This window comes from Aedes albopictus, chromosome 2, assembly GCF_035046485.1.
Source record: "Aedes albopictus strain Foshan chromosome 2, AalbF5, whole genome shotgun sequence".
NCBI lineage: Eukaryota > Metazoa > Arthropoda > Insecta > Diptera > Culicidae > Aedes > Aedes albopictus.
This window is the reverse complement of record NC_085137.1, coordinates 35,191,024-35,217,643: the sequence shown is the minus strand read 5'-3', so window position 1 is coordinate 35,217,643 and position 26,620 is coordinate 35,191,024. Positions and strand designations below refer to the sequence as shown.

Genomic DNA, 26,620 nt, shown 5'->3' with positions numbered 1-26,620 from the left:
ATACACGAACAAACGATAGCTATAGTGATATTGAATGCGATATTAAAAAAATTATTCCGAATTCCACCCTTATTACGCTAATGATCAACTTTAAACTAAATTAGTCCTTGACACGGTATATTTAGCTAAAAGGTAACGTTATTATTGGTCTTAAATTGTATGAATTCTAATACTACGAACTATTCTTAATTTTGTTAGGTTTCGCTGATTTAGTGAATTAAATAATTGGAAATTCTATCTAAAATATAATTCCAAAAATACGGTAGTTATATAAAATATATTTCTTTCCTATGAACTAAAGCCAACAAATTATTAAAAGATTCTAGCAATAACCGCACATCAAGTAGAAGAAGCGAAATTTCTAGAAAATAAGTGCGGATAAGAAGCAGGAAGAAGAAGTTTTACGAAGAACAAGAAACGAACAAAATGTAAATTGAAAATAATTTGATTTAAATTCTTAAACATCAAAGCCTATTTGTAATTATAGGAAGTTTTTATCGTATCATTAAACCAATCAACAACACAGAAATCGTTTCCTTCCCCAGTTGATTGAAAATAAACAACGCTTGTGGATCAGATGGCCTTAACTCTAGGGAATTCTCGGATATTCTAAACAATCATAGAACCCATTACTTGATAGAACATAGATGCCTGGGGCTGTGTCAATATAAACCTCATTCTTAATTCTTTTAGATACAACTAGAAGCCCTCGTAGATTCGATGACCTATACTCAAGGGAGTTCTTGGAGAACCTTAAAGAATCATTGGTGGATCCGATGACCTATACGCAAGAAAGTTCTTGATGATCCTCAAACTGACAAAGAACTCACCACTTGACAACACATAGCAACATGAGCCATAAATTTCATTCATAATGCTCCAATAGATCACTAATTACGCTTGCAGATCAGATGGCCTAAACTCCAGGGAGTTCTCGGATACTCTAAAACTTTTAACCCTTAAACACTCCGTAAACGCCCCTTAACTCTTAATTCTGCTTTTTTTTCGTAAACCAATTTTATCTGTAATCTTGAGTACTCCAGCTGCTAACTAAACCCAATCAAATTCCAATTAGGTAACGTTACCTAAATGGAGGGACCTAAATAGATTTTACCTAAATGAATCCTTCCTAAATGGAGGAGATTTATAAGTATTTTAAACCTATATGATATCCCTCTTAAGCCACTGAAGTCCCCTGTATCACCTAATAAACCTTAAAACCCACTGACTATTTAAACTTTTGAATGGTTTTAAATAGTGATAATATTTCAACATACAACGTTATATCATACCACTCGGGGTTCTAAACCAGAAGTTCCTGACGCTTAGCTATAAGTCGTCCAGAATTTGTAAGTGGCGCAGCTTCGCATGCACCCTCCGGTGTGTTTGCCCCAGTCCGTCCGTGTTGTGCGATGTTGTGTTTTCCTCGTGCGCGTAGATAACGTGACAAGTTGGGCGGAAAACAGCTGACTCCACAACAAACGCGGCTCAGCGATCATCGTTAGCTAGGGGCCGTTCATAAACCACGTAGACTTTTTGGAGGTAGGGGGGCTCTGGTCAAAGTCTACGCTCCATACAAATTTCAAAATTTTTGTATGGACAAAAGTCTACGAAAGGGGTAGGGGGATCTGAGATGACCAAATTTTGGTCTACGTGGTTTATGAACAGCCCCCTAGCACTAGCAAGGGAGGAATGGCCAAACATTTACTACTGGCTACTGTGGCAAGCTGGAACAATGTGTGTTGCTCGGCGGTGGTGGTGGAATAAATTAGTGTCAATTAATTAAAGATGGTATGCGAGTGCGAGAAGGTGCTCGCTGGTCTGACTACGAGGTAGCGAGGTACTGCGATCGGTAACGTTCGCCGGTTCAGCAGGAATTTATTAAAATTAGTAAACAAAACAGACGTGATCGATAAAGGATTATCTTGGAGTCGTTGGAAACAGAAGTGTGAATTTTAATTTCTCATGACTTATTGAAGTGTTTCAAAACACAGATGCTCCTTCTATCAACATTCCATTCAGGTATTTTACAGTTCTAAGATCAGGAAAGTTTCACGTGGTAATACAAAACCCGAAAACATACTACATACAAATTTAACGTAGTTCCGTTTTATTCTCAAATCTTATCGAACAGAAATGGACAATTTCAAAATGTTGCAATTTCAATTTATCAAGACACTTCGGGCGATTATCGGATTCATGGCAGGTTATTAATGCAATAAAAAAACGCGCCCTCGCGTAATGCGATAAAACGTCAACCTTGAGACATTGGTACATATGTAACTCAGACACAATCCGATAAGCCAGTCACAGACAGAAAGGCACTCTCGTTGGTCTATCCAAATTCACCTCTCTGAGTCGATTCACATCATACGATAGTCACGAGACCTTTGTAATTTATTTGTCCATTGATATGCAATGATTCAATGCTGCATGAGTTCCGGTTAGGGGTATGGTATGTTGGGGTAAGACACACATGTATTGGGGATTAAACGTCTTGTTGTGATTTAATGGAGACGTTTCTTCATTGAAATTTTCGCGAGCTAGTCTTAACAGACAAGGATCTCAACTAGTTGCTCTTGATAACAACCAGGGTTGGAAAAAGTCATGAAAATGTCATTATTTGCTAATTTCACTACCTCTACATGGACTGGTACGAAATGTTCATTGACTCGACGATATAATTAATTGTACATGACTAATCAGCATTACTGATGGCTAATGGTGGAAACTGGTGAAACCGACCATTGTCATGACATTTTTTCCATGACATTTCCCATCAACTTCACTCATACTCTATGAAATTGAGCAAATGTCGTTTTACTCCGGGAATCCATTGTACCCCAGCATTCCTTGGAGCAGATTTTCCACCGCATGAATCGTTTTTCTCGCCGCATAGCACTCGACTCACTCGACCGACCGGCAGACATAAGTGCATCCGGTCGGTTGTCATTGATAATGAAAAGGTAAACATTGCATGAAACAAACCGTCTGTTTCCGCACGTAAACGCGCTGAGTTCGAGTGTGTGTGGCGTGCGTGGGTGACTAAAACGCGCGAAGAATTTATTGCAACGTATGTGCATGCAGTTGAATTCCAGATCTGTTCGATTTATGCCAGAGTCGGATTAATCTAGTTAACTCGGACAGATTCAAGATATAGGGTATTGGTTCCCTTATTAAGCATGTGGCTCCCATTTTCATCCCACGAAAAACGAAGGATTGAAGCGCTGTTTGTTTTGTTTCTTATTTTTGTATTTTTTGTTAGAAGTGAGCACCCATGAAAACAAAAAGAACGGAGTCAATCGGTGCCGTAATCGCTTGTTTTCGAATAGGATGGAAATGGGAGCATGAGATTACTGATGGCACACATACCCTACGTATCTAATGTACAGTCGAAAAGTTCAAAATATTGCCTTGCATGAATGAAAGTTGTTCATTTTTTTTTCTCCAATATTGCGGTTTTTGCTTTATACAATTTCTAAAATGCGAACATAGTTTATTCTAGGGAATGAGTGATTTGTACAATAAATTTGAAGAAAATACAACACATTGCCTCCACCAATTGAAGAGCATAGCGGAAACCATATCTGACATGTTGCTGTGGTACTTCTCTTGATTTGTGAGTCCATCTTTTGTTCAGTGACGGCTGGCAATACCCGTAGCTAGACATTATTTTTACACCGAACGGCCTAGGTATACTGTGGAACTGTATGGTCTGGTCAACCAGTGCAGTGGTAGGTAATTGCGTGCTTTCTAGCTCCATATTATTATAACATGATGAGGTATCAGTGGGTCAGCTCCAGAGGCTTGTTCTCCTCCTAATGGGGGAGGAGGCTTAGGAGGAGAATTGAGAACAAAACAGTGAGTGTCACAGCACACAGCGGGTGGTAGGAGTTTTGCAGGGGAACTTGGTTCAAAATGACTTATTTCATTGATTATCTACGGCACGTTTTTAAGGGGTAATATGTTGTGTTGTGTGTGGAAGCTGAACATTTTCCAGCCGCCCAGGATGGTCAAGTGCTTCTAATTCATATTTTTTTCTTGATTTTTTATTTTTCATCAACTTTTGAAACATGCAAATGGAAACAAATTATGAGATCCCAGATAAAAAAAAACACATAAACACATAAGTTCCAATGAAAAACTAAGCGTTTTTTATTTTCTTCATCTAATCATTAGGCTGATACAAATTTAATTTTGACTTTTTGCCTCCCCCCTTCAAAAAATTTTTGCTGGATTTTGCCTTTTGAGGGGGCAGATAAAAAATATTTATCAAAATGTCTGGTCTTGACAAAATATCTATAACAAACCCGATGAGTTTTAAACATTTTCCAGATTAACGGCTTTATTATTTTAATTCGATCAGCCAAATAGTGGTGGGACAAAGTCGGGTCATTTGGCCGAACGCCATTTGGCCGAATGCCATTTGGCCGAATGCCGTTTGGCTAAAAATAAATGATGAACTTAAGTGACCATGTCACTATTCCTCGCACCAGTAGAAATTAGTAGAAACCTCTAAAGGTATTTCCAGAAAAATTGCTTAAGTATTTTCTAAAGGAATCCATCCTATATCTGAATAAATCCCTAAAGGTAGGGTTTCTCAAATGTTTCCAGGTCACTTCTCCCTTTTAATTTGAAAATGAGTCAAAGTGAAAATTTGTAAATATTTGATGCACTTTTCGAAATATTACATCTAATTGGTAAATTTTGGAAAAGTAAAAATTTTGCCTGTCCCGATCATTTTGTCGATCCCCTGTACCACATGCTTACCCCTTTTTGTGGTAGCCTCATAGTTCCAGAATCTTTTCCAAAACACAAATAGTAGCTTTAATACATTTAGGACCACAATTACTTATCTAAAAGTATTGGTATTAAAGAAGAACAAACCCCTTTTCTATAAATAATTCCAATGAACTCAAGAGAAAATTTATGAATTTTTCAGAAAGTTACCAACATATTTTGGCATAAGTTCAGTGGCATTTATTACGAAATCGAAACTTCCGTGACTCACCAAAAACCTGTCGCGACCCACCGATAATGGGTCGCGACTCATAGTTTGAGAAACACTGAACTAAGGACCTAAACGATACCTTAATCATTGGAGGATTTTCTTAATGAGATTTCAATATAAAAATATCCCTGTAAGGATTCCAGATGAAATCCCTGTGGAAATATACGTCAAAATTACTGAAAAAAAATACATATACGCATGTATTCTAGGAGAATTTCCAGCAAGAAATTCTTGCATAATTCTGTATGAATTCTGAAAGAAATCAAACTTTTGATTTCTTTGATCTAACTTTTAAACTTTTGATTCCTCAAGCAATAGATATTGATTATTATTATATTTATTATTTATTATTAAGTTGGCATTCGTGTCCAAAATAGATATTGAGATATTTATATATGTTTAGGGAAATGATTATTTTTCATAAGAAATTTTATTCATTTAGGTTTTGGAACTTAATTTCAATTTTGGACGATTATTTTAATTTTTATATTCTTTCCAGTTGTGAAAGATAGCTAACGGATTTTATGAGAGAAAAACATTTTGAGTACTTATGGTTTTTGAGATGTAACATTGATATTCTGAAATTTTTATTACTTTACTTTTACTTTCCATGTAGCTTCAATGATTTTTTTAGTTCATATAATTATAATACCTTGATTGAAAAGACACGGACACGTTCAATACTTCCAGTGAGCTGTTCGCTCTGTGAAAAAGAAAACACGTACTAGAAAAAGTTCATTGGTTACGGAAAACATCAAGTAGGTATGTAAATGTTTTCTTTACAGTAAAGAACAGCTAGATCTGAAAGGTATCCAAAATATCAATTATTCAATGTGATTACTCCAAAAACTATTTAAAGATATGCAAAACAGTCCATACTAGCAATCAGATACAAAATTAAAATAAAAACAGAAAAAAAGAAGAAAAAAAAACAAAAAGTGTACTCCGCCTTAACGAAATTTGGTATCGTAGGATGAAGCTACTGTTAAAAAAAAACTGCACCTTATTAATAGTTTGAGCCAGGCCCCGTGCACAGTAAAGGCGACAAGTGAGGCGTTTTCCATAATTTTGGAAAGGGCAGAGGGATGCCTAATGTATTGCACATCGGCAATGGCAGGGAATCGCGGCTCTTCCGATAACCTGATGAACGGTTAGAAGAAAAAAATCTCAGACCATATTTAGGACAACCGATAGTGTTTGGGAATCAGCTCCGGGTGTCCCACCGGAATTGGCCAAATGTAAAGGCAAAGGCACGCTCTCCTCCATTAGGAAAATATGTGCCATTGAACCGAACCCATGCGATACATCAAATCCCAGCTTCCCGACAACCTGATAAATGGTTAACAAGAAAATAGGCTTAGAGCACATTTAAAACATCCGGCAGTGTTCCAGAACCGGTTCCGAGTGTCCTGCAGAAAGTGGCAAAATATAAAAATGAACCAAACCCATACATGCGGCACATCAAATAGCTGCTTTTTCGATAGCCAAATGATAAAAATAGTGATTTCAATAAGTTTCCCAAATCGATGATGGTTTTGTGAAAAAAAAATTGGAACACTTTGACTTCAGTCGACGAAAAAATCATGAGTACATATTCGACGAGAAAGACACTGCATTTCCGAAAATGTTGTTTCCAAAATTGGTTAAACACTATGATTTCAACATTTCTGTTAAATTGATGATTTTGAATATTTTGAAAATAACTTTTTTTTGGTAAGAATATAAGTTTAATTATTGTTAGTCCTGTTTGGCCTGATTTTGATCCCTCTGAAAGTTTCAGGGGGCAATTTCATCCAATTTCATTACTACCGTTCAAAAAAAAACGTTCAAATCTGACCATTAGCCTGGTACACGGTTTATATCGGAAAATATAAAAAATGGAAAAAGTCCAACTCCTGCATACTTTTTGAGTTCAATCTTGGTCCCATATCAACTGTGCAAAATTTCAGATCGATCGGAAGAACTATATTATAGCGCCCGCCATTCTTAGTTTTTCATACGATTTACTATGGGGAAAATTTACTTCTTCAAAGAAAAATCGCTTGAGGTCACCCATTGATCCCTAAAAAAAGTCGTTGAATGATTTGTGTAGATAACTTAACGAGACCGTAAAGCGATGCGACATTCGTGGTAAAAGTTATTAAGCCTTACCCGATCGATAAAATGACGAGATTTTATTATTTATTGTTATTCCTTACATGTTAAACAGCGTTGGCATGCCATTCGGTTTTCAGTCAATAACTTTTTCCACATGCCTTATATCGCTTTGCGGTCTTTAGAGGGTTTGTTCCTCGTAAAATTTCCAACAGTAATCATTCATCGTTATATTTTTTGGGGTTAAGGGGCAACCTGTGGCGATTTCTCTTTGAAAAGTGATTTTCCCACGCTACTGACCATACATGTCAATGGTTACTCCTCCGTGATTGATCTGAGCTGGTACCAACTGCACTGAGATCCAAATGAATAAGAGCTGGGACACTCCACTTATTCTCAAAGTGCAATTTAGGCAGCTCATACATTTTGGATCAATAACGGCGCCGGCCACGTCCTTATAGTCAATTGGGAAGGGAAAGGAATGTTAGAGTGTGCTGGTTGTTGCTACACGCAACCTGAGATTGGCAGATTCTAATACATGTGGGTATGAAACATATACAAATATTGTATTAGGGCCTTGCAAATTCAAAAATTGGTAGGTGGCAGTATACCAAAAATTGTATTGGCTTCCTAAAACCTGGAAAAGGAAATTTCGCATGTGTGCGCGTGTGCTCTGTCGCACTGGTTTCTCATTATTTGTTCTATTTTTAGACTGATCATGGCAGCAGCGGCGGCATCAAATACCAATACATGTTTAAAAAGAAATACGGGGGCGGCGGGAATCGAACCGAGACACTATCATGGTGATACACGGTATCCTGCGCTCTAACCAGCACGGTTATTACTGCACATGAATAGACAAGAGGCTGAAAGCCATCATCATAAACACAAACGTGGCTTGGTGATGGAAGTGATACAGCCGCCACACTGCACAATGGGTCCAAAGCCGTATTTGCGAAGACAATACTGTTTAAGCTTCAGCATTAAGTTTTTAGACACATATTGTGTTTTAGAAAGTTTATTTTCAATTGTTGACCCTATTCCCCATCATTGTTATGTAAGGGTGGTTCGTCTGGTTAAACTGATTCAAAAATCTGCTTTCTAATAATTTTATTTGCGATGCCATGATGGATGGTGATGGATCGTTTAATTAGAAATTCCACCAATAAACGGCAAATTTTAAATTTCATATATCTCAGGACTCTCACCACTTAGAAAGTTGGTGTCTTCGACAACGTTGTTAAGTGAGTCAAGTAATGGTCCACTAGGCGGCGCTAGTTATACATTTCCAAAATCATTCAAATGATTGATATTTTTTCGTGAAGTAATCAACAAGCTGTAAGTTTGTTTTCTTTGAACGTGTCTAAGTCAAGTCAAAGGTTTTTCAAAGAGCTATGTATTAGTCATAATTGTGCAATGTCGCATTTCATTCGGTCCCCTTGATCCAGAGATATAGCAATTAAACGAAGAACACTCAAATATGAACTACTTTATTAGAGTTGCTCCAATTTTATGTAAAGTTATCCAATCGAGCCCAAATTTGTACCGTTTATAGCTTACTAGTTGTGCAACTGGCAGGAAAAAATTAAGAATATTTGGTGCATTATTGAAAAAGTTACAGCTTGCTGAATATATTTGAAATAATAAATTAAAGTTGCATGCTTCAATTAATTCGTAACTAGCGCCACCTACTGACAGAACCTTGAACCAATCATCAACTTTCTAAGTGATCTGAGTCCCGAGATATATGGAATATAATATTTGTTTGCTCACTAGCGCTGCCTTGTGGTGGAATTTTGAATCAAACGGCTCATCATTTGGTAGTTCTTGACCAGCCAAATAATATTGCCGAAGACACCAACTCTCTAAGTAATCAGGATGATGAGATATTTGGTATAAACATTTCATCAGTGTTACGTCTGTTTGTCTCTGGTATGACAGATATCACAGACAGCAAGACGTAGCACTGGCGAAATTTCCATACCGTACATCTTAGCACCATGATTACTTAAATATTCGGTATACTTAGGGGCTGTCCATAAACCACGTGGTCATGAGGGGGGGGGGGGGGGGGGGTGTTCGGCCAATGACCATTTTGTATGGACAAATAAAAAATTTTGTATGGACCAATGACCACGCGGGGGGGGGGGGGGGGGGGGGTTGAAAAGTCCCAAAAAAATGACCACGTGGTTTATGGACAGCCCCTTAGCAAAGTTGTTAGGCCAGCCAAGGTTTTACTGGTGATGGGCCGTTTGATTTAAAATTCTACCTAGCGCTGACGATAAATTAATTATTATATTCCATATATCTCAGAACTCTGATTACTAAGAAAGTTGGTTTCTTCGGCAATGTTGTTTGGTTTATTAAGGCGTTTCAGTTGATTAGCTGATTGGTTCAGGATTCTGCCAGTAAACGGCGCTAGTAGCAAATTAGTAGAAGCATGTATCTTTTACTTATTATCTCGAATATATTCGGCAACCTGTAACTTTCTATAATGTGTAGGGAATATTCTCAAATTTTATCTGCTAGTTGCACAACTAGTTAACAATAAATGGTACAAATTTGAGCTCGATTGGATAATTTTACATGAAGTTGGAGCGACTCTAGTAAAATGTTTCATATTTGAGTGTTCTTCGTTAAACTGCTATATCTCTGGATTAAGCGAACCAAATGAAATGAAATTTTGCACATTTATGACTAATATATAGCTCTTTGAAAAACCTTTGACTTGACTTAAATATGTTCAAAGAAAACTAAATTACAGCTTTTTGATTGCTTTACGAAAGAAAACATTCATTTCCATAATTTTGCAAATGTGTAACTTGCACTTCCTTGTGGCAATATTTCGAAACAAGTGGACCATTAACTGTAAGCCCTTGACCTACCAAACAACATTGTCAAAGACACCAACTTTGTAAGTGACCAGAATTCTGAGGTATATTAAATTTAAAATTTGCTTGACCTCTAGCACCGCCTAGTGGTGTATATAGAAGCATGCTAAGTTTTAAAAATTGCCTAAAACATTTTTAGCAAGTTGTATCCTTTTATAAAGTCCACCAAAACTATTCAAATTTTGATTACTTGTTCCTCAACGAGTTTGATTTAATTGGTGCAAATTTGGGCTTGATTGATTATTCAACTTTACACGAAATTAGAGCCCTTCTATCTATATCTAGTTTTTGACTTCCGTTTATCAAATTACTGGGCCTTAGGACTAAGCGAACCGAATTAAATTAAATTTTGAAAGTTTGTGACTAATGTATTGGTCTTCATGTATCGTTGGACTCGACTAAAATATGACCAAAGGCAAAAAAGTTGCAATTTATTGAAAACTTTTCGAAAAGTTCCAATGATTCGAAGGTTTTATCCAAGGGCTGAAAGTCTCTTGAATAAAGACAAATCAATCAAATCAATCGAATGTTTTATTTTTGTAAATTTGCTATAACTTTGTAAAACATTCTGATATTGTATAGAGAATAATTAATAAGCAGATTTTTGGATAAGCCACACTTGATTGACCGTAATCATTTCACAATAATGAAAAAAAAAGAAATGACAGAACTTGGCAGAAACATTTTTGTCTTCGTAAATACGACTCTAGACCCATTGTGCACTGAAAAGCCCGCATCCAGCAGGTTGCTGTTTGCAAGTGGAAAATTCCATGTAGACAATAGGACGCGAAGCTCAGCAGCGAAGCGAAAGTTATTTTTAGACGCAACCCGGTTAAACTTCTCGGGTTTGAATGGAGGTGTTTGTGTGTAGTGGTATGGAAGCTATGGAACCGTGTAGCGCATCTTAATACAACGAATGGATTATGATTTATCACATTTTCTGTACGTTTTTAATACATAAATTGGTAGAAAAGGCATATCGCAATTATTGGTAGCTTTTCTTGTTTTGCGTGTAGTAAAAGACCGAGATCACCTCTGTATCCCCACAACCAGCACGGACTGGGGTATTTGTTAGACGGAAAGGATAGGAGATCTGGGAGTCCCCGTTGGGTCGGTGATGCAATCCATGGATAGGGGATTATTAATAGTGTTCGTAAGGTGATAGATTGTGTGGTGAATGAGGTGAATAAGGTCGAGCGGCACAGCACGCTTTGGTTGCATAACTTGTAGGCGTTATATACACTGTGCTGTGAGTGCAAGTTGGAAGGGAGGGAAACGACTTTTATTTCAATTCGTTTCTTTTTCTAGCGATGGCTATGAACATATGAATATACATGAGTTGTATATGTAGAGAAGAGAGAGAGAGAGAAAGTGGATAGAAAGATACAAAGTATCTGAAAAGGGACGGGCCAGGGATTGAACCCATGACCTTCTGCATACGAATCAGAAGTGGTAGCCACTAGACCACCAAGCGCGTCGAATAAATGATTTAGTAAATAAAATAAGTAAAGAAATGAAATAGTTTTGCAAAAAAAAATCGTGCGTTTGATTTTTTTTTTTTGAAAATTGAGTATTGTAACAGTTTTGAATTATTTCATATACAAAATTTGAAAATATTTCCAGAGAAGTGGCATCAAAAATTGTCCATAAACTCACGAAGAAAATTTAAGAAATATTTAAAAAATGTGGTGAAAACTCTTTGTAAAATATCAAAATTTAGAAAGAACTTTTTGAGAATAAACCTTAATACCAGTTTTGGTGGTACCACACTACGACTCTTACTTTTGTGTCAATAAGACTCCTGTCAGACAAACTATAAACACGATTGGCTGTACTAGAATCGTAGTATATATTTGACAGAAATTTCTTCCCAATCAACACACATGTCACAAAGGAGTGTCGACAGCGCAGGTTTTTGGTAGGACACAAGTTATTTTCAAGTTATCCTGCCTTTGGGTTAGAATTACATGGATATAGCTCCTGCACAACCAAAAACATGCGCTGTCGACACTCCTTTGTGACATGCGTGCTGCTTGGGATGGCAATTTTGAGAAAGAGTATTCAACCCTCTTATACCCTAATTCTTGATTTTATTCTAAAAATTATTTTTCGTCATGTAAAATCGAATCAAAAATGTTTTGAAAGGTGATCCATTTTAACTCGTAACATTGTTATTATGATTGTTGATTCCTCCAAGTTTTTTTTTAAGAACATCCCTATACTTTTTTTCCTGGGAGCCTATTAAGGATACCGATTTTTGACGATATAAATATTTTCAGACTTTATGATAAATATTGAAATATTTTTATTTTTTTATTCATGAAAAATTGTTTTCCATGTAATTTAAATGAAAATAATTTTAGAGTGTATTCAATTCCCCTTCAATCTTTTACTGTAATAAAATGATTGGGAAAAATGTGAAATATGTTATTTTTTACAATTCCATATAATAAAACAATGGCATCTAAAAGGTGATCCAAACATCATATTTTCAATGATTTTTTTTATCATAAATACACGTTTTTATTCTTTATTTAAGTAATTTTTCTCTGTAAGAGGGTTCATCACTATATAAATATGCTTTAAAAGGCATCAAAACCATTCTTCAGATATGAACAGAACAGTCCTTTGTATCAGCCAAAAATATAAAAGTGTCAATTGCCCCCGGAGAGAAAAAAAATATAAAAATGCTCAAACTATACGCTTAAAGGCAGGGTTGGGTATTAGAGAGTTCAATGGTAATTTTGTCAACTAAATCATTTCCCTTGTATGATAATTGTATGTTAAGCATTTGGGGCTGTCCATAAACCACGTGGTCATGAGGGGGGGTTCGGCCAATGAGCATTTTGTATGGACGAATAAAAATATTTGTATGGACTAATGACCACGCGGGGGGGGGGGTTGAGAAGTCCCAAAAAAATGACCACGTGGTTTATGGACAGCCCCTTTCCCCCCCAAGGGTGCATTTCGAACCATGTGCTCATAATTGTGATTTTTCTTTTTGTGTACACTGTGACTATTCTTTCTAACTTTGGTTTGGTGCTAAAAATAGACAACGACCTACGACGATTGATAGCTGACACGACATATCGCCCGTTGCCTGGCTTGGTTGGCGACAGGGAAAAGGAAGGATGGGTTGAATAAATAAATTTAGTTATATAGTACCGGTTGGAGTCGAGCTTGGAGAAAGGGTGAATTTCAAATTAGTATGCGTCGTTACTACAAGGTCAAACATTTAGGCGTACCGAAATTGTAGGTTATGATTTTTGTTGTGCACGCAGTTATGAAATTATGACAATAATGTATCACGAATGACAACGCACATAAACGGAAATGTGAACGCATGGCTATTCAACAAGACCATGCTGGGGGTTTCTGGGTTCGATTATTGTTTGGTCCAGGAACTTTTCCAAACGAAAATTCATTCATCTCCCTTTGGCTTGTGCAGAGTATATACTCGTTCCTGTCTCATGATATAGGTAGGTACCACCAAATGCAAATATAGTCAGCAGTTAAGGCGAAAATGGAAGCATTTCCTCACTTTTTGGTTTTTGATTTTTTTTTATTAAATAACGAAGCAATATTTTCAAAATCTTTTTTCGTACACATGTAGAGTATGGGTCAAGGTATTTTCTGATTTTTTTTGTGGCGGAAAATGTTTTTCGTTTTTGCAGAAACCATTCAAAAAAAAATCACAAAAAAATTGGTTCTGCACAAATGGAAAACATTTTCCACCACATAAAAAATCAGAAGATAGCTTGATCCATACTCTACAAGTGCACGAAAACCGATTTTGAAAATATTGCTTCGTTATTTAATAAAAAATCAAAAACCAAAAAGTGAGGAAATGCTTCCAGTTTCGCCTTAAGGGGAAAGCTCTGATTTAACATGTGAATGTTCTCGTAGAAAACTACAAAAGACGAAAACCCGCTTGTGTGATCTATACTGATCCTTGCATGACACTTTGAGACGTTATGTTCATAATTATTGTAATTCAATATTCATAAAATGATAAAACCAGCAGGAAGGAATCTCAAAGCTAACGTACAGTTTGTTCAAAAATTATTAATAGTGATTTTTTTTCCGTACGCTGGAATTACTCTCGAATGACACACTGAATCAACAGCAATCGTAAATTCCAACTGTGCGTGTAACTGAACCAGTTCATGGGTGGCCGCACTCTTGAAGATGGCTCAATTGGAAACCCAACCTCGTTAGATTTGTTTACTGCCGTAAGTGTAATCAAACAATCGAACCGGTATTTACAGATTGGTACTACAAAGTGCGGCACTCAAATAAAGGTGAGAATCAGACTTCCCGCCTGTGGACAGAAACAATTTGATTCGCAATTTGTCTGCCATTTTGCGTCTGTGGAGAAATTCACTCAATGTCACTTTTCGAATTCAAAAAAACTTCCAGAAGTTCAAATTCCACATCTACTCTGTCTAATCAAATGTGCCCGATCGTGTATGGCCGGCTAATCGCAATTGCTCACGACTCAACTGATAAAGTGGTCACAGCGCAGCAATATCTTCGATCACCATTTATAGACCAGCCGCAAAACATGGTTGTTTATAGTCGTATCTAGCAGCTGGTAGACGGAACAAAGTAAAATCTTGCTCAGATAACGATTGGATTGGACAAGCCGGCGGCGGTGGACCATCATCGTGAATCGTTACCGTTGTTGATGCCAATTGATACAGCACATAGACATAAACAAATCTTACACAGGAAAGCTGCATTTCTTTGCTCCGCGTTGCCAAGTATTTTATTCGCTAATAAGCATTTCGCCAAACAATGTTTTGCATTTCGTTGTAACAACAGTTGCCACCTACTTTACGAACACAGTGGTACCTCGACTGCAATTCATCCAATTGGGTGATGAGAATGTCACTTATCTGGCTGCAAGAATCTGCGGTGGATGGCAAGGCGTCACTCAAGTGTATCCGTAACTAGTTATAAAGCCCAACAGTGATAATGCATCGAGATGAGATAATATGAAGAGAAGCGTTTTTGACTATATTCTACGTTACGATATGGTGTTTGGTACATCTCCAAAGGGCACGTGTTTGCAGTCTGTCCGGCATTCAGCCACAGGAAATTACTTATTGGTTATTGTTGATATGATCATTTATCACCGATGCGAACCCGATTGCGAGTGCGACTGGAAAACGGTCTAATTTGAGACCATCCTAGGTGTGAATATATTTGGCACATTCTCTGGATTCCTTCACCGTACATTTTTGCACATTGGGGAAAGATGATCGATGGTTTCTTCTTGTTCTTCTTGGCGTGACGTCCCAACTAACTGGCACAAAGCCTGCTTCTCATGGTCTTCCCTATTAGCACTTCCACAGTTATTAACTGAGAGTTTCCTCTGTCAATGACCATTTTGCATGTGTGTATTGTATGGCAGGCACGAAGATATTCTATGCTCAAGGGAGCCAAGGAAATTTCCTTTACGAAAAGTTCCTGGATCAACCAGAAATTAAACCCGTCTCTAAATATATTTTTTTTTCTATTTTAAGCCGAAAGTTGATCCTGATATTCTTGAACACAACTGAAGATCTCACAGTTTCTCGTTGCAAAAGTAGTAGAACTAAACTTTCTTTCATTTTTCGATGATTATTAGGAATTGATTTTCTGATTGACCGTATTGATGTTGAGCTCCCGAATGTACATATGCATCATTGAAGATTGTTGGCCTGTCACAAGCCATATTAATTTGCTCTTGGTAAATTTCGTTAGATCTGGTCTATCACTAATAACATAGTAGTAGAAAATTTATACATATTTTGCCAATGAGTAGAGAAGACAAATAGTTTAAAAATTTAATTTATTTGATTAACTACTTTACTAGTAATACAGAATTTTCTGGATTTCTTTTTGTTTCAATCAATGGTCAATGTTAATAAATAATGGATCCTTCTGTAAGGTTCAAAACCAGAACCGAAACGTCGGAGCAAGACCGAAAAAAATGCGTAGTAAAGTTCTTGTTACTTTATGACTCCCTTCTCCATCCATGGCCTTTGTGCAGCTTAATAATAACCGTAGCGGCAGTGAAAGATTCGAATAGCTTTGAATTTCATTATTGAGTTCACAATACTAAAAAAAAATGTCTTTATTATTCTGTTCTTCCTTCCCATCCAAAGAGCAGTACGACTAAAAAGAATCTACACAATTTTACGGCCTTGGCGTATTGAACGGATATTACAATAAAGTTTGTGCGTAATATAAGTTATAATTACAATTGCAATCTTACACATGAATTTCAAGTTTGTTAGAAAAGCTTGATTTTGAAAGGATATTGTTAAAAAGAGTATACATGTTGTAAGTTATCGGAATTAGTCTTTGTTTTTATTTAACTCTTTCAGGACGTTTGGGTCATTTGCACCTCGCTGACGCGTTCTACAGCAGCGAGGTTGGTGAAAAAAGTCGTCCCGAAGGGGTTAAAAAACACAGTGATTCTCCACAATCGAAGTAAGTAAAGATGGATGACCAAAGAATGTCGAGTTAAAACAAACTGAAGCCACAAGTTCAAAAGGCCTGATATCGCGCGGTTGATCATGACGGCTTTGGTCATGGTCATCAGTATTTGTGAGGTAGGTCAAGTGGCCTTCCGAGTACTTCCTACTTACCAATCTAATCCAACGGTACAATAAAAACTGGACTCGAAAAAATGAGACACACAAAATAATGCATAACTTTTGATTGCGTTCACAAAAATAGCTGATTTTTTAACCAGGAATAGCATATTATGTGTAGTTAATACCCTAAAAATTTAATCAAAAGCGGTTCAGTGTTGGCGCAAATATTGTCGATACAATAAAATGTGATTTTGGAAATCTTGGGCATCTGTTTTAAAAATTGTTTAGGCTATAATTTTGTTGTTAGCTCATCAAAACGGCTGAAAATTTGACTGTAAGTTCTCCAAGTGAGGCATAATAAGTGTTGAAAATTTCATCATAATCGGTTTACTATTTTTTTTTAACAATTAAAAAAAAACTGGATTTTTTAATTTTTGGCACTTTTTAACATTTTAAAATCAGTGTGCATTATTTTGACTGTAGAATTGGCAACACTGCCCCAATTTTTATGAAACTTTGACGGTATAACATTTTTGTGTTGAACTGTTTCCAGTGAAAATTTCAGCCATTTTGGTTGAACAGTTTAAAAGTTAGAGCAGTTTGAGTGTCACTATAAAAAACCACATTTGCTTATTGCGACATAGTGCTACTTACATATATGTCTATAACTTTTTAACGGTAAGATCAAATTGAATGAAATTTTGAGACAATACTTATACATACATACTTGTTGGACAGAAATCGGTTCCGTATTTTTGGCTCTACAATTTCAGGTAAAAAATAATAATATTTTTTACAGTGTTCGTTCGCCCAAGATTCTCAAATGGTAAGTCTCTTGTTTCGACGATATCTCCGCAGATATGGTATTTTCAACATGAAATAATGGATTGATTCAAACGACTGCACTTTTGCCAATAACAAACCCGGAATGTGATTGTGTTGGAGACGGCAGCAACTGCGGCAGTTCGGAAATCTATTTTTAGAACGTCGGTAAGCGGATGGGGAGAGAACGACTAAAAAAAGACAAAAAAGGCGAAACCGATCAACTTTTTGTGGATGCTGCACTTGGAAGTTGGCCTGATGGATTTGCTTCACCTTCTTCGTTGTGGCGATGTTGGGTTAAGCATTTTATAGATGTGTGAGTGCTTTCGGACCATGTTTATGGTTTTTATTTTGTTGAAACAAATGAAATTTTTGACATTATATGAAATGATGGTAATCGATTGTTTTTATCAATAAACTCTATACAATTAAATATAACTTCGGAATAAGTAAATTCTCAGTTTGAAATCAACCATGCGTTTTATTGTTTTAAACAAGCGCCATTTTTCTGCGTGTATACATTATTTTTTGGACTCGAAGTCTTTACCTTGAAATGATGGTTATCCACAGAGTGAGTAATGCTTTGAGGTCATGATGGGAATCTATCACTTTGCAAAGATTTTGTAAGGAATCAACCGATGCAATGAAATGGAGGAAGCCTTGAGTCCTTGAGGAAGCTGGTGTATCTAAATGAAAATATGTTGTTTTACACGTGAAAATCCGTTCTCTAATCTTGAAAATATGTCACGATTCCGCCATTAATGCCCACAAATCATGTTATGAAAACACACTAAAGAGGAAGTTCACGTTCTGGTTTTATAGCTTTGACAACAACCTCAAGCCAAGGCTCAATTTCCCAAGTAGAGTGTTCAAGTAGAATTCCTTGTTTCGCAAAATATTTTGACAGCATGGGGAGAAATGTTATTTTTCCTTGCGGAATAATAGCACGGGATATTTTCTCTTGTAGAAAAGTTCACACGATACAAACAGGACATTTAATAAAATTATAAATGAAACGTTAAAGATCTGTGTTGTGTTTTTATATCGCGAACTTTTGCTGGGATTGCTGGAGTCTCTGGTGTCCTGAGTCAGCCCGGCACTGTAGTATTGACCGATTCGTTTCACATTCAATGCAAATTTTTCAGGATGTTTCTATCAAATTCCATGGGGAACTTCTTCAGGGATTCTCAAAGATTTTTTTCCAAAAATCTTAGGAGAATTTACCAAGGGATTCCATGGATCATTTTTCAGAAAATGTTTCAGAAATTTCAGCGAACTCCTTCAGAAGTTTCTTTGAGAAGTTTTCCCAGGAATCCTTTGAGAATTTCTACAAGTATTTATTAAAGAATTCTTCCACAGATTCTTTTAGCAATTCATTCGGGGATTCATGAATTATTCAAGGACTAATTAACCTTCCAGGACGCGCGCCATCCAGCAACCGAAACTGCACCCCGCTCACGCTGTGTACGAAAAGCGAGGTTTTTTGGTAGTGTTGTACTTTTACAACAGCGCGCGCGCGCTGAAAAATTAAAGAATTCCTGCAGAGCCTCGTTGGGGAATATTTACAGAGATTCTCATGGGGATTCCCCTAAGAATTCTTATGGGCTCGCTTCAGAAATTTTTTCGTCAAATCTTTTCAAAAATTCATAAGACGTTCTTCAAAAAAAAATTAAGGAATTCTTTGGAAAAGCTCTCTAGAGGATACTCGTTTTGGAATTTTTTCAGCGATTCTGCCAGAATTTCCTCAAGGAATTGGATCCGGAAATTATTTAGAGATACCATTTAGAGATGACGCAAAGATCGCATTTATATCGCTTGAGTGCAATTTTTGCATTTACTGCAGCAATTCGTTGTGCAGATGGAAGCAGTGAGCAACGTATTTGGTTTTCACAGTTTTTACAGAGGTTTAGAGTTAAATTTTGTTCTAGGATAAATATCTGTTATCTGTGCCTAAAGAAACTCATTGAAAATCACTACAGGGGTTCCATCGAAATTTTCTAAAAAAAAATCGTTTAGAAATTCAAACTTTCATGTTGAATTATTTCAACAACCTTTTGGGATTCCCAACAAAAATTTTATTCAGAATCTTTTTCAGGATTTTATGAAGAATTTCTTAAAGAAATCCTGTAAATTTTCTCAAGGGAATCAATGGACTTTATTCCAAGGATTTCTTCGACATATTCTGCAGTAATGATTGGGAATTCCTACAAGAATTCCATAGACATCATCGTAGATTTGTCTTGATATGCTATCACAAATTATTCCATGGATTTCAAAGTAGAATATTTGTGTGTGGTTAATTGTTTTTCCAGTAATTCGAATAATAGAGTGGCAGCCTTGTAGACGATTAATATTTAAAATTATAACTTATCAAAGACAAACATTCCCTATTAACAAGAAATTCATCCTACAACATATGGTAGAGACTACCGATAAACGCTGGCTTTCACATAACAAAGATTGGTGATTTTTTTTTTTAACTCCTTACTATTTTACAGGAATTGCTAAAGTTTCGAATTTGTTTTTGTTTTTTGTGGAAACTGCTAACATTACTTTGATTTTTTCCCTTAAAAAATAAACAAGAAGTTTCGAAAACAATACCTAGAACAATCGAACAAATTCCAGATTTTTGCCTTTCACGTACACTAAGTGTACTGGAAAGGCTATATGTTCACTCCAAAAATGACTTTTTGATAGAAGGTCGAATCACATATACCAATCAACTCAGCTCGACGAATTGAGATGATGTCTGTGTGTGTGTATGTGTGTATATGTGTGTATGTGCGTGTACAAAATAAACTCACATCACTTTTTTGCACTAAATCTCAACCGATTTTAACGCAGAATCTGGTTCGGATCGGTCCAGCCGTTCCGGAGTTATAGCCATTTAGGTGTTCCGGATCGGTACCCCAGGAAGGGGCAAGATATGAAAATACTACAAACCCATGCATGCGACACATTAAACCGTGGCATTTTCGATAACCTGATGAACGGTTATCAGAAAAATAGCCTCAGACCATATCTGAACCGATGATATTCCAGAACCGGTCCCGGGTGTCCCGCCGGAAGTGGCCAAATATAAAAGTGAACCAAACCAATGCATGCGACACATAAAATAGCGGCTTTTTCGAAAACCTCATGAATGGTTGGCTGGAAAATAGTTTCGAACCATATCTGAACCGGTAATGTTTCCGAACCGGTTCCGTGTGTCCCGTCGGAAGTGGACAAATATAAAAGCAAACCAAACCCATGCATGCGGCACATTAAATAGTGTTTTTTTCGAAAACCTGATGAGAGGTTGGCGGGTAAATAATCTCGGACCATAACCTGAAGAACGGTCAGCAAGAAAATAGTCTTAGACCACATTTGAAGCAATCGGTAGTATTCGGGAATCGGTTTCGGGAGTCCCTCCGAAAGTGGTCAAATATGAAATTGAACCAAAGCCATGCATGTGACACATCAAATCGTGACTTTTTCGATAACCTGATGAACGGTTTGCAAGAAACGAAATCCTTCGATCACATTAATAGAGACTAATGTTAGTTAGAGTTGTGTTCCAGAACCGGTCCCGGCGGAATTGGTCACAAGTTAAAATGAACCAAACCCATACAATTTTCTCAGCTCAGAAGTGTGCAATCAAGAAACGATGTATGGGCGACTTTTGCCTGATGATTTCGTCTAAAACTTTGCCGAATAGAGTAGGGGTCGCACACGAATCCCAAGGTCGTGACAGAGCTGTGAAAGCGACTCTCCACGAGGTGAGTGTAATTTACAGTCACCTCGTTGAGAGTTGCCTTTGCAGCTCCCTCACAACATCAATATGCGTGTGCGACGTGTACTCTATTCGGCAAACTTTTAGACAAAATCACAAGGCAAAAGTCGTCCATACATCGTATCTTGATTGCATGCTGCTGAGATGAGAAAACAGCAAGTGAGTGTAACTCTTTCCAAGTGAATGTTCCCATCCTTGACTTCGGCTTATGTATATCGACGGAAAGATCATGAGTACATATTCGACGAGAAAGGCACTATCACCACTAGGTGGATTAATCTGGGTTTTTTTATTTATGTTATTGAGTGATTCGGTGGAAATTTCAGAATAATTCCTCGAAAGAATAACCCGAAGTATCTCAGAAGGTATTTCTGTAGAAACTATTTTTGAAGAAATTTTTGAAAAACTTCCATGCTTCACTACCGAAGGGGATCAAAGCAGGTATTTTAAAACAATTCTTCCAGAAATTCGAGACTCACTTGAAATTTATAGAAAAAAGGGCAATGAAGGGAATTTAAGTATGTTAATTAGACGTTGACAAAAGATTGTGTGTGCAGTACGCGTGAATAAATACTGAACTGTAGTTCGAAACGGAGGAGACAAGAATTGTTTTCTTTTTTGAATAAGCCGCATAAGATACTATACTACTTAGCAATAATGCAGAAGAAATTGCTTCAAGTCATATAGGGTTATGGTCTCGTAAATGTATGTAAATATGTGTGGGTCATGGTGGTTGGTTTTTCCAAATCAAGGATTATTTGGTTCCATTAAAATTAGTCCGAAAGTATTTAACTGATTATATAGAAGTATAGCCTCAGATGTCCTGAATCACTTTGCCAGAAACAGAAAACCAATCGCAGTGTTTGTGACAAAAGTTTAAACCTACTGATTGTCTGAAGGTGCTCAATATTTAGCATGTAAAGGAATAGTAATAAAATCTCACTTTTTGACTAGAATGACCAAAGGTATAACTTTTTCCATGCATAGCATCGCTTTGCGGCCTTCGTCAAAGATTTTCGACACATACTGTGCTATACTTTAGCATCATCAATGATATGGCACAGGATAATTTTGAACAATTTTCAAGCAAAATATAGAAAAGTATGTTCTGCCATGTAAAAACCCATTTAAAATTCAATCGTGATGCGCAAAATGTACGCTAAACCAATCAGGCCCACATTTTGCACAGTTGTTAGGGACCTCAAATGGCACCTTAGGATGTATTCAGTCCGCTATGAGTATAACCAAAATAAAGCAGATGCTTTGTTTCTGGGCATACTTATCAATCATACTGCCGTGTGCAGCATCGTTGTTCCATGTTCTATCCCAAGTACCAATTTGACAACAAGTTAGTCTTGTAGAGGTTTTGAGAACCGTCATAAAACTTAATACCGTTTATTTTGGTTTTATGATGGTTCTAAGAACCATTTCTAGTCTATTTGTCTTAAAAATGTTACTAGGGATGGGAAACCTTATGGGACACGGCAGTATATTTGATAAGAAAGCCAAGAGGTGTTTTCCTTTTTTAAATCATAGACTGTTTTTTTTTTTATTTTTACTGATATAGGAAACAGTGGCATGATCACTTAAGTTCATCATTCCTTTTTCGGCCTCACGACATGCGGTCAAACGTCCCGGAACTCTCTTTGCTGTACCAGTAAGGCAAAAATATGACCTAAAGTACACAGGGTCAAGTATGTATTTGACAAAGTAAGAACTCAAAAAACAAGATCTGTTGCCACGAATGAAAATTCGATCGAGTGAAAAAGATGTTTGAGCATCAGTTTCTTTTTGGACAAATATTTGATCCTGTGCACTGGGATCTTAATAAGTCAAACAGTTCACTTATTGTTTACCCCAAGTTTGCTTGTGCGGAGGGCATGTCCTTTTGGATGGATCTACTAATACCACGTTAAATACATCAAATTTTTGAAAAGAAATTTTTGATTAAAAAGTTTTGATAAGAAATTTTATAAGAAATTTTCAAAATTCTGTAAATCATTTAAACTTTTAATCTCCTCTCAATCTACTGGAACTTTATGTTTAGTGATATTTTCCAACAGTCAACATTCATATCAGTAACATTGTTTGCACAAATTCTAATAATTGGCTCACTGAACACTTTCTTATGGGCTACGCATTTACTACGTAAGGGAGTTTTCACGGGTTTTCACATCCCTTCCGCCCATATATAGAGGCTTTCACAAAAAACATAATCTCGCAAATTCTCATACAAAAAGTAAACATTGCCCTCAAAATTTTGAGGGCAATGTTTACTCGGATATGGGTCGACGCCGTAGGAGAGAAAGAGAAGGAGATAAAAAGTGACGTCACTGTGCAAGCTCCCATATGCGTGCGATTTCTCGTACCTCCCTACATAAATCCTTACGTAATTAATGCACAACCCCTTATAAACGTTTTAACTTTTCTGGTAGCAACACACTCACCTTTGAACGAGCTCATCCACCTTTTCGTTAGATCTTGATAAATTGTGAATTTTGCTGAGGCTGGATCACTAACCGCTTGCCTTCAGTTTTGCTACTTCCCGATGCGCGCAATCACCCACTTCTGCTGCAATATTTGCAAGTATTCGCATTCACATTGTTTCTTCTTGACAGGGCAATTAATCACTTCCTATCATAAAAATTGTCAACCGCGCTTAACTACGCGCTGCACCGCTGGCTGTTGTTAGCTTCCGACTTACTCTTCTTTGTCGTTGATTGCTCTATCAAGATACTCAAGTACAAGAATACTGGTTCTTGTTCTCTAATCTAACGCACATTTGTATCTTTTTTTTTTTTTGGTATCTCACCTCACTTTCTTTTCTTTTTATTGCTGAATTTTCGCCAATTCTCTACACTGGTCAACTGTATATGTAAAAACAAAAACTAAGTTAACGAAAAAGTTTGATAGATGAAGATCAAGGTTTAGGCCACAGAAATTGATAGTTTCTTATTCACAGTTGAAATAATGGCGGAGCTCTGAGATGATCATCCAAATAGTTTTTAAAACTGGTCATCTCTGGTCACCCAGCTAATTTTTAACATTTCAAAGAAGTCGCTATCAATTTGCATGATCCTTGATTATGTTTTCCAGTTTATCACTTATTTCGCTAACTTTTCCACTGTCGACCGGTGTTATCATTTCACATCAACAGTAGCCAACCGAAAACTGCGTTCAACATCATCGAACTCTACCGTACACACCGCTCAACTGCTGCTCTTCGGCGAACATGTCGATGCGTACCGAATTATGCGACATCGTCGCAGCCGTTTGATGACACTTTAGCACGCGCACCTTTGTTCCCCAAACGATATCACAACGCAACAACGGCTTTTGGTCACAACACAGCACCCCACTCGTTTCGTTCCGTTCTCCGTCGTCACTAGCAAGCCAATTTTACGCTGCGTTTCCCGACCGACTTTGACTTGGTCCTCCGTTCCGGTCCGGCATCGGCAGTCAACTAAGAGCAGCCCGCCGCGGTCGCTCGGTGGCGCTCTGCTCCGGCTTTTGCACCTACGCAGCAGATGATAGCCGCTCATAAGCTCCCGCCCGAGCTACTAAACTCTTCTTGCTGCGCTGGCTGGTGACCGACCAACCACACACTTGCTTGCCGGTGTGCGGCGGAATGATAAGTATACCTAATAAGCAGCGGAGACATAAATTTTCGAGGTTTGTGCGGGTGCAGAGACACCTTGCACGATCTTCACATACATGTGTGTGATGATGATGGGGGATGGATATGTGCTCCACTCTGCTGCTGGCGCTGCTGTCTCTCTGCTCTGGGTGAATGATGCAGCGGCGAAGCATGGTGAACTTGACGCCCGCAAGTCATGCGATCGGAAAATGAACACTGGGTCCGTTGTGTTTTGGTTGTTAACCACGGTGTGGAGAGCGGCAGTGTTGGAAGATACTCTTGCAGTTGAATTGACACAGGTTTTCTTGTTCATATTTCAACTTCACCTTCACCATCTTAATTTATTGTGAATTTGTCAAACATACACCACACCTCCATTTGATTGGAAACCATTTTGGTAATATCTATTAAAGTCCCTTCATTAAGGTAACCCTACATAAATGGAATTTGATTATGTTCAGGGCAATTGGAGTACCACGATTAGAGAAAGAGTTGGTTTACGAACAAAGCAGAGTTACGAGTAGAGTTAGGGTGAAAAATTTAGGAGTAGCCGAGAACTTCCTGAAGTTTACCAACGTAATCAGTGATCCTTTGGAGCATTATGAATAAAATTCATGCTTGCACAGTCCTTTGCAACTGTGTGATATCAAACGATGAGTTTATTATCTATTTGAGGACCTCCTGGTTGTCTCTAAGAGCTTAATAACCAATGTTAATACTCGCACAGCCTCAGGCGTCTATGCTCTATCAAGTCTTAAGTTCTGTGATTGTATAGGAGTATCTGAGAACTCCCTGGAGTTTGAGTCATCTGATCTACATGTGTAATCTATTAGAGTATTATTTTATTTATTTATTTATAATAACTCTTGCGACGTAAGACAAAGTCTTTTTAAATGTCGCAAATTGATTTCAATGAGAATACAAAATCATGTTTCACTTACTATAATATGTTCCTGAAGGTTCCATAATTCATCTTAACTAATTCATGTTAACTAATTCATGTTAACTAATTCATGTTGCTGAATCTATGAAGCAGGTCTCGCTTAAACCCAATTATAGAGGAGGATAACTTGACATTAACTGGCAGCGCGTTCCAAAGTACAATGCTTCGAACAAAGAATGAATTCCCGTAGTATACAGAATTATTTTGAGGTATACAGGTCGGACTCGATTATCCGGAGTCGGGTTCTGGCCCATCCCAAAATAATATTTCGCAAACGGAATGCTATAATAAGGACTGTTCATTTTATAAAGAGGACAACTTTGCAAGGCTATAAAAAGAAAACGCGTAGTTCAAATTTGAGCAGCCTTGGTTAGTTGTTCAGTACATAATATAAGCAGATAATAACCATAAATAAATTAAGTTAAAATTATTGATTTTCATAGAAATGTGGCAAAGTGTTTCGAGAGATCAATTTTTCAATTCTCAAAAACTTAAGATAAACACAAAATTTCTGTAAAACATCAGTGTATCGTTTTGAATTGCATAAAAGTGTTTGCCATGCTGCAGCAGTTTGAGTGATACATATTCTGGCAAAATATAAACCTAATCGGAATAATGGTTGTTGAGATATTAAAGTTACAAGTTGAACTCAATTTTCAGAATAAAATTTATTTGTTAAACAAAAATGTATAAAAATATTAAATTTTGAATGTTTTCAATGGATCTAATCGAAAGTACTAATAATTCAATTTCAAATGCAGAAAACCGCTTCTTGATTGCGTTGTTGGCTTGGTTACTGTGCTTCATGGCAGTTACCGGAGATAAAACCGCTTCGTTCTTTGAAGGTTCTTCTAAATAGCGAT

The 26,620-nt window shown here is 37.1% G+C and overlaps 1 protein-coding gene across 2 annotated transcripts in view; it reads right to left on the bottom strand.

The window, feature by feature from the left end:
- The window catches only part of LOC109621380 (cGMP-dependent protein kinase, isozyme 1), a 143,848-nt gene extending 119,093 nt beyond the window's left edge, over window positions 1–24,755 (bottom strand). The window contains exons 1-2 of one of the 2 annotated variants that reach the window (XM_062849464.1): window positions 24,384–24,755; window positions 23,625–24,044 (exon numbers count right to left, since the gene is read on the bottom strand). The gene's annotated coding sequence lies outside the window, so the exon portion shown is untranslated. The remainder of the gene's footprint in view (window positions 1–23,624; window positions 24,045–24,383) is intronic. The other variant, XM_062849465.1, reaches the window with a different exon arrangement.
- Window positions 24,756–26,620: the final 1,865 nt, after the last annotated feature.